Here is an 11,773-nt window from a genome sequence, read left to right on the forward strand (position 1 = left end):
GTGGATGGCAGAGGACAACCTTTGGGTGCTGGTCCCCACCTTCCTGTATTGTTTAAGATGGGCCTCTTCTCTTCCTGTGTAACCCAGGTTGGTTGCCTCAAGGACTTCCAGAGATCTCCTGCTCTGCCTCCTGGTCATGCTTCCATCTGTGTGAAGTTCAGGGTTTCCAGACAGATGAGAAACAAAGGCCACTTGGGTTTTGCTCTGGTGCCAGACTTGGTCATCAGAGAGAGAAGAAACACCCAGCAGATGACAGGAGCAGAAGTTAGTCAAATGCTGGCAAAGCTTACTTAAGAATTATGGGTAAAAGGGGGCTGGAGAGATGGCTCAGTAGTTAAGAGCACTGGCTGCTCTTGGAGAAGACTCAGGTTCAATTTCCAGCATCCCCATGGTGCTAACCACCATCTGTAACTCCACTTCCAGGGGACTACGACACCTTCTTCTGGCCTTTGTGGGCATTGCCCAACATAGGTGCATGTACATGCACACAGACAATACACTCATATACACAAAATAAAAAGAATAAAGTATTTTTAAAAGAATCATGGGTAAACGGACAAGCTAGAGACCAGGAAAGCCACTGTGGTGACCTCTGGAGGAGCTTGGTCTGAGAAGCATCAGAAGTCCTGCTTAGGACAAAGTAATAGAAAAGCCTGGAATCAAGTAGTCCAGGACACAGAAACAGGGAACAAACCACAGACACTGGGCAGAGCATGTATAACAGGTATGACACACTCAACAGGCTTCTTTACATGTATCACTAACTGTCATCAAATGAGGGAGAAAGTCACATATGAAGATCCTTGGGAACAGATGGGTTAGATGACACAGTAGTGCTAGTATTTAAATTAAATGCAGATAGTATCATTCATTCTTTCTCTCAAACCACCATGTCTTATTTGCTAACACATGCATGCTTCACCTAGACCAGGAAGATATGCCCTAGAAAGGTATCAGTCCCCGCCACCCAGCCATGTTGTGATTTGGATCTTACATGTGCCCCAAAAGCTTGTGTGTTGAAGCTTTAGTCTCTGGCATGACTGAAGGGTGATGGGCATCCCCCTAATAGGAGGAAGTAAACAAGTAGGGTACATTCTTGAAGGGTGCATTAAAACTGCAACCTCTTCTTCCCATTCATCCACTCATTTTGGCTTCCTGGCCACCCTGATGTGCAGCTCAGCTCCTCCATTCTTGCCATGACACTTTTCCCCACCACATGCCCACAGGGATGAGGCCAAATAACCACGTGGTTGAAACTGCTGAACTGTGATCCTAAGTAAGCCTTTCCTTTGTAAGTTGGTTTTCTCAGGCCTTTGTCAGCTAAAAGCTAGCACATCCGGCTGTGGAACAAATGATTTTTATTTTGCTCGGCATATCATCCTGTTTCTCCAATTCTGTATCTCACAACAAAAATGTATCAAAAGCTCCGGAGAAAAGGCTCTCCAATATAAGGAAGAGCAAAAGCAGAAAAGAGCAAAAGTTGGTCACTGAGGGGAGCTTGTCTTAGAACAGAAAGCCCAGTGCAGCAAAAGTCAGTGTTGGGGTCTGACCGGCTGCCGTCACCGGTTTCCTGCGAGTCCAAATCTGCTGCCATCGTCTCCCAGGTTAACTCTGTTTGAAGCTGAAGTTTGGTTCCAAGATTTTGTTGGAAGCAGGCAAGGAGCTGTGGAGAACAGGAGGAACAAGTCTCAGGGCCAGGCCCGACCCGAGTCTCTCCTCTTAGCGAAATCTAGTCACTTTTGCCCCGTCTGATTCACTCACTTAGGTCTGTGGCCATTTAGCAGTCCCTTGGACAGGATATGTCTCAGTTGCACTTAACTGTCAGAGTTTAAAAGAAATTCTGATATCACAAACTAAAAAGCTGATGTGTGGCCCTACCAGAAACAGACCTGAGCTTGGAGTCCATCCAGACTTCAGTAAAAACCTCCGATCCATTGCTTATCAGTCACATAAGCACAGTTACCTGACACTTTCTGGTCCTCAGTTTCCTCATCTGCAGAATGGATGGTTCCAGACGTTGTGTTGGGCTGTCTCATTGTGATGTTGTTATTAGCAGCAAGATTGACACCAGATGAAACTGTCACCCATGTGTGCTGGCAGAAGACCCTGTCCTACCTTTCCTAGAAAGCTGCCAACTTGCTCCAACGTGGTGACAATGGACTCCAATATATTATCAAAGTTCCAGGGGCTGAGGAGCCTGTTGCTATCACAAGCTCCCCTTGAGGGCAGACTTTTGAGTGTCATTTATACCAGTTTGGAAGTAATCTGCTTGTTCGTCCTTCCAGCAGAGGATGTCGTGATGGGTTAACGGAAAGTGACGAGGTAGGAGAAAATGAGTAAAAGAGGGGCTGAGGCTTGGGATGGGAAGAGAAGAGCTCGTTCTTGAGGGGCGTGTGGACCACTAAGCACACTGAGTTAAACTGTGCGTATCAAATAACGGACTAATTAAGAATCTTCATCCGTTTTTCCCCCCACATCTCATTTTTGTTGTCTTTTCAAAGATGTATTTTCACATTAGCTCTGAGAACTCTGAATAAGTGCTAATGGGAACGGAAAAGAAACCTCGTCTATCAGAGAAGGAAATGAGTAACATCAAAAAGAAACAGAAGAAAAAGGAGATGGGGCTGTGGGAGAAGTGTTTTCATCATAAGCAGCAACTTCTTGAATAATGGAATTTAATAGCATATAATAAACTATGATCCAGGAGAACTCTGATTCAATCTTACTAATTGTTCGAGCCAATGAAATGAAGGCAAAGTTTAGCATGCCAACACTCCACTAAGGCCATAGAGCACCATGGGGAACAGGCAATTGTCCCAGAGGGCACATGGTCCCTGCCCTCCCAAACACCCGACTGAGTCTCCAACTTTCAATGATAACCCCAGTTCTAGGACTTTAAAGTCACAGAAATGTAATTTTTTGCAATCAACAAACTATTGTATTCTTCAGAGAACAGAGGGCTGACTAGACACAAAGCCACCAATTAGGTTATAGAGAGTAATAACTAATATGCTTTCATGGCGATGCCAAAAGGGACACAAACCTATAATAAATTTAATTGGGCACATGATCATAAGCACTGTTTTCTACCTACATACTTCCACTATATTAAGCTAGTCCAAATAGAGAAACACATTTTTTCATTGTTATTGAATGAGATGTTTTTTCATTTCATTCTAATTTGGATCATTTTCCCAATGTCAAAAAAATGGGAAGGTATAATTAGGAAGAAAGACGTTGTTTTTTCTGCCGTTAGTCATTGATTATATCTAAGCATTAAAATGAACGAAGAAATTGAAGCAATTATCTGGATAATTCAGGTCCCCCTAAAAGGTTAGAGGTTTCTGATAAAAACATTGTCCCTGCCTGAATTATTAAGGTAATAATCTTAGTTTCCAACTTTATTCTGTATATTGGTGAAGAATCCTTTGTACTCATGTTCAAGGTTTTTTTTAAAGTTTTTCTGACAATTAAAAAGTTTATTATTTTAATGAACAAATCTCTTGTATCTCAGAACTAAGTTAAAATTCTACAGAGCATTTTGCAAAGCAGCTATTGAAATTTCTAAATAAACAAAATAGAAAATTAAGTAATCCCTTCCTTTCCCCCCAAAAAGGCCAAGAACTCTCAATGGTACCATTTGGAGGCAGAGGCAGAGTGAAACACGTCTGTAAGCTGAGAGTCTAAAAACAGGAAAATTAGTACCGTGCCACGGCTCTGAGCAGCTAATAAAGAGAACATGGCTAAAAGAGATTAAGGTTCAAATTAAGGTCAGAAAAGAGACTGATTGGGGAAAGCTGCCATGTCCCGTCGCATGGCAGTTTAAGTGAGACGGTTCCCCCTGAATCAGTCTTAGGGTGAAAAATTACACTGTTGGGGTTAATAAAGAGGCTGGGCATTTGTTTGGACTGAGGCTTCAATTAAAATGTTATTTGGGGCAGCTAGAGCTAATGTCTTGCTTAGAGGTAAACTGAACTGCCTTTTGAGAGGATGAAAAAGAAAGAAAAAAAAAGAAAAAGAAAAAGAAAAATTTTAAAAGACCACCTAATCTGTCAAAGGCTCTGAATAACTGGCAGAAAGAATTGTGTTTGCTGGATCTGCGCCCAACTCCGCAGTGAGCATTCTTAAGGGTTCTGTGACATCATCCGAGGCAGCTGAGGTCCTCTGAGTTTTTGATTGTTATACTGGGTGAGGAATCTACTGTTCAGCTGAGCCTTCTTTGAGACAAAGAAAAAAAATCTGGTTGATGTAATATGCCAAGTTTTTTAATGCCACAAAAAGAGGTGGGACCAAGAATCCTGGGTCTCAGCCTCGTGTCCCCACCCAGAGACAAAAAGTGATGAATACAGTTAATTGAATTTCTCAGCCCATATAAATTTGCCCACAGTGAGACAAAAGGCCCGAGTCTGCTTTCATTTCACTTATTGACGATGAGTGAAAATCCCCCTAAAGCCTTCCTCGCCTCTGAAACTCACCCTCACACCCACAAAGCTCTCTAGGCTTGTTTACAGTGGCCAGTGCTGGGTGTCCTGGTCGGCAATGCAGACACACTTCACCACTTTGATGCCGCTTACGGTTTAAAGGAAGTGGAAGTCGTAATAAGTTGTAACACTGTGTGACTGGGGCTGGGGGAAGAGCTCAGTCCACAAAGTACCTGCTATGCCGACGCGAGGATAAAAACTCGATCGATCCCTAATATCCACGTATAAACCCAGGCATACTTATAATCCCAGCACCAGGGAAGAGGGGACAGGAAGATTCTTGGGTCTCTCTGGCCATCCTGCCTAGCCTGCAGTGTGTTCTAGGCCAGTGGGAGATCCTGTCTCAACACCCAGATGGACAATATCTGAGGAATGATATCCAAGGTTGACCTTTGGCCTCAGAAACAGACACACACATGCACACGCATATACACACAGTGTATAACTAGACACTGAGAACATAGAAGGCAACTGAGTGAGAGATGTTGCATGCCTTGCAATCAGCTTTGCCGACTCCCTGAGCAGCAAACCAAAGACTCCGTCACTAGGGCTGTGGGCTGAGCAGGCATGGCAGGCCCAGGGCATGTGACATTCTCTTAGGGAGTTTTGGAGCAGGTCCTAGAGATTAGCAAACAATCATACAGAAAGAGGTGGGACAACCAGAAAAGCATGACTAAGCCAGCTGACCCTGGGAGGACAGTCATCCGCTGGGTCTTCTTTGTAAGAACTGAGTAAGTAAAACTGAAAGTTAAGGCACAGGAGTTGGACAGGTCTCTGGACCAAGGAAGAGACCATCTCACTGTGGAAGTGGAACGTAGTAGAGGTGGGCTAGGTGGAAATGGGCTAATAGAGATGGGGTACATAGAGGTGGGATAGGTTGAGGTGCGCTAATAGAGATGGGGTTAGGTAGAGGTGAGGTTGGTAGAGGTGGAGTAGGTGGAGGTGCACTGAGCTCCAGAGAGGAGGCAGGACCACACCTGTTCTTTGTCTTTCTCCAGCTATTTCCACCAAGTCTAGAGAATCACCCAATTTGGCTCCATCGCAGTTCATATTGACCTCCAATTCATCTGGGAGCATAAGTCTCCCTTCCTCCCAGCTCCACTCCCCAAAATTCCTAATCAAAGATATTTAATCTTCGGAATACTCCTCTGTGTAGGGGGACCGTATGTGTGTCCATTCTCTTGGGGGCGGAGGCAGAAGTTGACATCACATGTCTTGCTCAACTGCTCTTTGCATTCTTTTTTGAGACAGGGTCTCTCCCTGAACCTGTTGCTCACCGACTGACTAGCCAGCAAGCTCTGGACTCTCCTCTTCACTTCCCTAGTGCTCAGCTTACAGGCACACACCACCACACCCAGTTTTTCACATGGGTGCTTGAGATCTTAAGTCATGTCCTCATGCCTACACCACAAGCATCTGCATCTCCCAGCTCCAAATCGTGAGAAATTATTCTTAAAAAGATAATCTTGGTTGAAAAAAAGAAAGTACAAAAGCAGGGTGTTGAGAACCAGCCGCAGTGACACGATGCAAAATGTGATGAGATCACTGTAAGGGGAACATGAAGACAGCTAGCTGAGCAGACAGATGACCAGCTCAAGACAGACAGACGACCAGCTCAAGACAGACAGACGACCAGCTCAGAAGACAGACAGATGACCAGCTCAGAAGGCAGACAGACGATCAGCTCAGAAGACAGACAGACAACCAGCTCAGAAGACAGACAGACGACCAGCTCAGAAGACAGACAGACGACCAGCTCAGAAGGCAGACAGACGACCAGCTCAGAAGACAGACAGACGACCAGCTCAGAAGACAGACAAATGACTAGATCACGACCAGCTCAGAAGCCACACAAGACAACAGGTGCTATGTCTGCCAGTAGAAGTGAAATCTGCCAGGTCCAGACTGGTTTCTCCCTCACTTAGAAGCATGTATGCAGATCACAGAAGAAATGATCCTGCTTGTTGCAAGACAGTCGCTCATCAGCATGAATAGAGGCTGGTAAGAGCAGAGCAAGTAATCAAAGCACAGGCACCGCCTTCACCAGCCAGGTACAATTTTGTCTATGGTGGTTAAAGAGAAAGAGTGCAATTCTTCTGCTTCCCAGGTATGAATGTGACTAACTCAAAACAGAGTGTCAGGGGCTGGAGAGATGCTCAGCAGTTAAGAGCACTGGCTGCTCTTGCAGAGGGCCCAGGTTCAGTTTCCAGCACCCACATGGCAGTTAACAACTGTCTGTAACTCCAGTTCCAGGGGATCTGATGCCATCTTCTGACCTCTGTGGGCATTGCATGACATGGGTGCACTTATATACTTGCAGGCACATGTACCACCTAACATAAAGGAAAAATAATAAATAAAATATTTTTAAAAGACCCTGTTTCAAGGCAATCAAGTAGAGAGTGGCAGAGCAGGTCCCTTGATGTCTTCTTTTGGCCTTCCCAAGGGTACACACAGATAGACACACCTGCACACATGTGCACATAAACCACACACACACACACACAACCACCTACAACATAAAGCCCTCCTAAGTCTGGCAGTGTGAATGTTGCAGCTCTTCCTCCACCAAGCCTCACCCCCAACCCCATTCTCCACTCCAGCAATAACAGGTGACCTGAGAACCCCCGAATATGTCTCCCCCAGGATTTTGCATGAGACGCTGCCATACTGTCATTCTCCTCCTCGCTTCACTCATGTGGTGCTCCCACCTGAGACCCAGGCCTTGGCCATGACAAACAGTAGGTACCCAATAAACTATTGGTTGAATTCATACAGAGATGAGGATTTGGACTGCCACCTCTCTTCAACCTTTCTGGCAAAAACTCACCAAGTACCAGACCCAGAGCTGCATGCTGTGCAGGATCAGTGTCCGTGGATTCCCACTTAACCTTCACAGCAAACCATGAGACAGGCACTGTAACCAAATTCACACAGGAAAATGCCAAGCTCAGAGAGACACAGTGGCTTAGTTACGATCTCTCCCTCCAGGGTCAGGAGCTCCCTTCTGCCCACTCTTCAGCCTGTGGTGAGGTGAAAGGCTTACAGAAGTTAATCTGCTCCTTGAAGGCTTCGTGGGAATTTCAGATTTCCCTGAAGACAACCTTCCTGGGATGCCTAAAGTATTTTGTGTCATGCGTTCACAGCTAGCCTACTCATTTCTCCCTGTGCTTCTGTTGGTTATCACTGAGCAGAGTCTCTGGCACAGTATTTGATACAATTCTAAATTGCTAGTTTTTGAAGAATGATTAAGTCCGAAAGTACTCCTTTAAAAAAGTGCCCTTTTTGGATGAGTGGTAAGAGGTATATTTGTCTGTAAATATAGGGATACATATATAAAATACAGTAAGAAATTACGTTTGTCTAGGGATGTGACAAAAGTGGGCTTTTCTCTAGGATCTCTAACCTCTCCAGCCATGTGTATTTGGCTGGGTTTGCCGTACCACACATGAGTTCCTTCCCACTGGGTGGACTGTAAGTCCAACTAGACAGCTGTTGATTACCGCCAACATGTGTTTTTGCAACAAATGGAGGACTATTCAGAGTTTCACAACTGGACAAACACACAGAATAAGTGTCTGTGAGATGCCCAGCCCTAAGTGACACATCTACACCTAAGGCTCAGGGAATGTAACAGAACAAGAGGTAGAAAAACTATTAATGCAACTCACAACTTTCATCAATGAAGCTTCCTCATGCAACAGATGGTGATTAACCAGAACGTTACAACTGGTCAAGCTGTAAAGAATGAGAGGCTGCAGAGTACTTGTCCTGGGGTATAACACCTGAATCAAACCTCTGCCCCCCAGGACTCAGGGACCATTGCAGAAGAGGGAGCAGAAAGACCGTAAGAGCCAAGATTGGTGGAGGACCATAAGGAAACCATTTTCTAGGCAACTGGGAAATTGAAAATAGTTCCCTTTACTAAAGTGTGTTGAGGCTGGGGCGATGGCTCAGTTGGTAAAGTGCTCACTGGACAAGCATGAGGACCTGAGTTCAATCCCCAGAATCCACATTAAAAGGCCAAGAATGGTGGTGTGTACTTGAAATCCCAGAACTGGGGAAACAGAGAGGTGGTTCCCTGGGGTGTGCTAGCCAGCCAGCCTACACAAATAGGCAAATTCCAAGCCAGTGAGAGACCCTGTCTCAAAAACAAGGTAGAAGGTTCCTGAGGAACAAGATTCAAGGTCGACCCCTAGCCCCACATGCACATTCACATGCACAGAATGTATTAAGAAAATATATTATAGGGATTGGAGAGATGGCTCATCAGGTAAGAGCACTGGTTGCTCTTGCAAAAGACCTGGATTTGGTTCCCAGCCCCCACAAGACTGTTAATAACCATCTGTAACTCCAGTTCTAAAGGATCTAACACCCTCTTCCGGCCTCCACATGCACTGCAGCATGACACAGGTTCACTTACATACAAACAGGCAAAACATTCACACACATAAAATAATATATACATAATACATACATTGTGTTGCATGTATGTATGTATGTGTGTATATGTGTATGTAAGTGCATCCATGTCTGGCTATGCCCACAGGGGACAGGAGAGGCCATCAGATCCCTTGGAACTGGAGTTACGGACAGTTGTTAGCTGCCACGTGGGTGCTGGAATTCAAACCTGACTCTTCTGCAAGAACAGCCAGTGCTCTTAACCACTGAGCTATCTCTCAAGCCCTAGTTAGCCTTCTTATACACTCCAGGCCTGCCTGCCCAGGGGACAGTGCTACCCACAATGGGCTGAATACTCCCACATCAATTAACAATCAAGACAATTCCCTACAGACATACCCACAGGCCAATACAGTCCAGCAGTTTCACAATTAATTGAGACTCTCCTCTCAGATGACTCTAGTGTCAGGTTGACAGCTAGAGCCTACCAGACCTCAAGAATTCTACATTCCCTGCCTTTTCTTCCATCTCCCCTTATCACAAGATACCTTTACATAATGATTTCTCTGGAAAATTAAAATTTTAGTTCAAGCCAGGCATGATAGCATATACCTGTAATCCCAACACCTAGGATGCTGGGATGCTGACACAGGATGATTGCCATGAGTTTGAGACTAGCCTGGGCTACATGGTAAGTTTGAGGCCATCCTGAATTCCCCAGTGAAAACTTTTCTCAAAAAAAATTTTGGGTTCATCATCAAAATTTAAAATATCAGTATTGTGCCATTCTATAAAAGAGAAGAGGAATCATGGAGGAATCAGTGCTGATGACAGCATATGAGTCATGTGCCCACACGCAAGCCAAGAGATACTCGGTGAAGAACCAGCAGGATAGGGCATTCTCTGCCACCTGCTTCCCCATGGCAAAGGCTATGCCCCACTTAAAAAAAAAAGGGGGAGACCATGCTTTATTAGCTACAGTACTGACCCATAGGAGCATTTACCACAGATACACAAGTTGAAGTTCTCCAAACCAGTCACTGTCCAGAAACTGGAATCTCCCTACAAGACACCTATGTAAGAAACCATAGTTACCGGTTCATAAAAGACATGTGGCCTAACAATTCCCAGCGGGGGTCTGAGAGAAATAACTTACCATTGTGAAGTCAATGTTCCCATCAATATCCCCTGGGGAGAAAAATATTGCTCATTGATGGGAATTGATTTTTCTTTTCCTTAAGAAAGTCCCAAGGGGTGAACAATGGTTTGAGGGGGGTTTCATAGTGAATACAACAAAATACTATGATGGGCCAGGCGTGGTGGCGCACACCTTTAATCCCAGCACTCAGGAGGCAGAGGCAGGCGGATCTCTGTGAGTTCAAGGCCAGCCTGGTCTACATAGTGAGTTCCAGGACAGATGGGGCTACAGGGAGACCCTGTCTCAAAAAAAGACAAAAAAAAAACCAACAAAAAACAATGAGGTGAAAACACATTTTCCCATCGGGAACGTGGAACTCATAAGGGTTAGTGCGATCATGAACGCCCTTTGACCTGTTGAAAAATGGATTCCAGTTCCATTATTTTTTAAAATTTCACTTTAACATCCAGGCTACAGACCCTCAAAGATAAGATGATGTATGCACCCCTCTTTACCTGATAACACTATTCTAAATAAAATGCTTTTTGATACTTTTTTTTTTAATTTAAAAACCTATGGGTCTGGAGAGATGGCTCAGCAGTTAAGGGGACTAGATGCTCTTGTAGAAGACCCAGGGTTAGTTCCCAGCAGCCAGATGGTGACTAACATCCATCCCTAACTCCAGTTCCAGGGGATATAATGCCTTCTGGCTTCCGCAAGCACTAGGCACACAGTGGTGCACTTACATACATGCAGACAAAATACACATACACATAAAATTAAAATAAATAAAAATGTTTAAATAAAAATTTATATAAAAGCTAGGTTTTAGACTTTTTAGCCAATACATTGAATAACAACTATTATTTTTAAATTTCTCACCGTTTCTCCCATTCCCGCTTAGATCCTAAATTGTCCAAAATCTCAGAGCAACAACAACTCTTAACATTTACTGCCTTCACAAAAGCAAGATGCTTTCATAAGCAAACCAAAAATGAAGCTGAATTTAACATATCTTACATTTAACAAGCTGGCTCAAGCCGGTGAATATTTGCTTATTGACAAGGCTAACATATCTTACATTTAACAAGCTGGCTCAAGCCAGTGAATATTTGCTTATTGACAAGGCTACAATAGGGTATACATTGCCTGATTCATAGATTGTCTAGGCCAAATGTGTGATTAAACCAAAGTATGCTTTCTACTGCTTTTGAAACTCAAAAATTGCATAAGAAAGGACAGATGGATGATTTAGGGAAAAAAAGAAATGTCACTTAATTAATATTTGTTGAAAAGGGTGTCACTGATCACTGGCAGGATTTCCATTGATTGGCAACTCCCCCAAGCAGCTACGGAGTCACTGAACACCCAGGCTACTGGGATCTCTCAGAAGAGAGCAATGATGTGCTGTGATTAGAGGCTGAGACCCAGACCAGGAGACACAAAGCTGGAAGATTCCCCCACAACCGCAGGAACCACGCACCTGGCACCCAGCATCCTCCTCCTGTGATTTTGTTGTTTCTTTGTCTAATGGTGATAGAAACTTACCAGCACATTCTTCACTTATCCCTTTCCTGTCCGAAAGAGCATTTTTCTCAAATGGCTTCAACAGATTAAATCAGGAGCCAAGTTAATTGATGAGCTAGCTGCATACAGTCCTATAACTTGACCTTGGAAAACAGCAAACTAGATTGATTTTATTCATCTAATAGTGTGCATAACTACATGCCTGGGGTCACATTACATATTCTAC

This window comes from Nannospalax galili, unplaced genomic scaffold (assembly GCF_000622305.1).
Source record: "Nannospalax galili isolate Female #2095 unplaced genomic scaffold, S.galili_v1.0 scaffold648, whole genome shotgun sequence".
NCBI classification, from domain to species: Eukaryota; Metazoa; Chordata; class Mammalia; order Rodentia; family Spalacidae; genus Nannospalax; species Nannospalax galili.